Source organism: Leptonychotes weddellii, unplaced genomic scaffold (genome assembly GCF_054177405.1).
Source record: "Leptonychotes weddellii isolate Sample4059 unplaced genomic scaffold, ASM5417740v2 HiC_scaffold_10148, whole genome shotgun sequence".
NCBI lineage: Eukaryota > Metazoa > Chordata > Mammalia > Carnivora > Phocidae > Leptonychotes > Leptonychotes weddellii.
This window is the reverse complement of record NW_027677939.1, coordinates 592-3,334: the sequence shown is the minus strand read 5'-3', so window position 1 is coordinate 3,334 and position 2,743 is coordinate 592. Positions and strand designations below refer to the sequence as shown.

The following is a 2,743-nucleotide window of genomic DNA, read 5'->3' as shown; positions in this document are numbered from 1 at the left end:
TGGGGGATTATGCTTTCACAAAAGGACATCACAAAACGAGTGTGAAATGGAACTTCTGCTCAGGGAAGATGGAATAGACATACTTTTTTTCTATTTCCCCCATTAGGTACAACTAAAATCTTAGGACAAACATCAAAGAACTCTTAAAGGTGGAGAGAAGAAGGGGAGGGACCTCAAGACTTAAGGAACAACATGGTGATGAATTCCTTGGGTTTTGACTTAGAGCTAAAGAAGCCAGCAACCTAGAAGTGATGATGGTGTAGACCCCTCCCTTCCCTTCCCCATGCTGACAATATTCTGGTCTCTCTAGACACAAAACCAGGAAAGTAAAGTCTAAGAAGGCAGAAAATTTGTGCATTCTATTCCTGCCAAACACCACAGAAAAATATATGTCCCACACATACCCCCATATTTACCAGTACCAGTCTAGACTTCAAGAACTCACCAGGCTGAAATGAGGAGCCCCCCAACCCCACCCATGCACACCACTGGGGTAATATCAGAGAAGACCAAGTAGAGCGCTGGGACTTTTATCACCACTCAACAATCATGAGGCCACCCCTCCACACTATGGTGTCAGCAGAGAACATGTGGGGTACAATAATGTGATACTTCTACTCCTCCTAGCCAATAAGGTATCAGTGGAGGCCTAGTGGGAGCCAGAACCTCCACCTCCACTCAGCGAGAGTGGCTTCAGAAGAAAGCTGTCTAGACCAGAAGAAAGTTCAAATGAGATCCAGAGTGTCATGACAAATAATACCCAAATGTCCAGGTTTCTGCTGAAAGTTACTCTTCATAGCAGGATTGAGGAAGGTTTCACACTGAATGATAATAAACAAATGGTAGATTCTAATATTGAGATATCAGAGATCTTAGAATATCTGACAAGGAATTTAAAGCAGTCATCATAAAAATGCAATGAGCAATTATTAACATGCTTGAAACAAATATATAAATATAATTAGCAAAGAAATAAAAGACTAAAGAAGAATCAAATGGAAATCCTAAATATATCAATAATCACGCCTCAGATAAACCTCATTGGCTACGATAGTGCCACTGCACAAAGCTGGAAATCCTAAATATAAAATAAAAAAAAAATACAGTAACTATAATAAAAAACTCAATGGATAGATTCAACAGTAGAATAGAAGGGATAGAGGAAAGAATTAGTGAATTAAAGGATAGAACAATAGAAATTATCGAATCTGAAACAAAGAGAGAAAGTAGACTAAAGTAAATTAAAAAAAATGAAACCTTAGCGACCTGCATTACTATGACAAAAGATTTAACATTCATGTCATTGGAGTCCCATAAGGAGAGAAGAAAGAGGATAGGGCTGAAGAAATACTCAAATAAATGATGACTGAAAATTTCCCAATTTTAGAAAAAGACATAAATCTATACATTCAAGAGAACTAAGTGCACCTCAAACAGAACAAGCCCAAAGAAATCCATACAAGACAGTCAAATTTTTGAGAAGGCAAAGAAAAAAAATCTTGAAAGAAGTAATAAAGACATGATATCTTATTTATCAGGGAGGAACAATATGGATAATAGTGGATTTCTCATCAGAAATCATGGAGGTCAGAAGGGAGTAGCGCAACATTTTTCAAGTGCTGAAAGAAAAATACCACCTCTTATATCCAGAGAAAAAAATGAAGAGGGAATCAGGACATTCTCAGATGCTAGAAAACTAAGAATTTGTCAAAAGAAGGAAGAAGAAGAAAAAGAAGAAAGAAGAAGAAGAAGAAGAAGAAGAAGAAAAGAAAAAAAGAAGTTCTCTGAATAGAAAGGAAATGATGAAAAATAAAGAGATATTTTCCAATGTTTTAAAAATGTAGACTTAAAACTGAGATCACTCATTTTGCTAGCCTTAATTTATTTATTTTTAAAGGCAGTATTGAACTCTAAGTTCTCCTTTAAATTTATAAGTCAAAAATTCAAAGGTCTTCAAGATGATTTAGTGACTAACAATCATTAAGCATTGATGGTAGTTTATAATTAAATTACAATTTTTTAATAAACCCTCTGGGTCAGAGATTGCTTCTATACCTCTTCATTTACCCAGTGTGTACTCAAATTAGCTTTTCACAAAATAGATGTTCACTTAAGTTTTTATTGATGACTTATTTGATGACTTTATCACTGGTTCAGTAATTTAGGGCAGGTGCTTCCCAAAACAAGTATCCATTCTTACATGCACACAAAATTTAAATGCCAGCTTTTAAAATCTCTTCCTATGCGATAGCCCATCAGCTGTTTGAATGTAATCATATGATGTTTAAATGTTCCTTATTCGAAGCTCATGTAATTCAGCTAAATATATTTTAAAATACAACATTTTTAATTAATCTTAACAACTACATAGCAAATATTATAAGCATCCATATTACAGAAGATAGGACCCTGGAGAAACCATCAAGCTGAAAACGGAATCTATTATGCTTCAGGAGGCTTGGAAATGCTTCCAGAGCTGTCAGTCTCCCAGCTGATTTTTCTCTGATTTTCAAAGTAAAACTTTTTCATCATCCTAGGTATTTTTATAAAATATATGCTGTGCAATTAAAAAGATGATGTAATGGATATCTGTCATGATTCTCAGACACCTGGTGGAATTCTAGAACTAGTGTCTATTTAGGCAAGCTTGACTTAGTTTGGTTTCGCCTCTATCAGCCCTTTTCTAATGATTATGAATTTGTGCCATATGGTCTAAGGGTTAAGATTCTAGGCTACATTTAAA

At 35.1% G+C, this 2,743-nt stretch overlaps 1 pseudogene; it reads right to left on the bottom strand.

The window, feature by feature from the left end:
- Positions 1 to 1,010: 1,010 nt before the first annotated feature.
- Positions 1,011 to 1,071, bottom strand: LOC145718023 (U4 spliceosomal RNA; annotated as a pseudogene).
- Between the last annotated feature and the right edge of the window lie 1,672 nt (positions 1,072 to 2,743).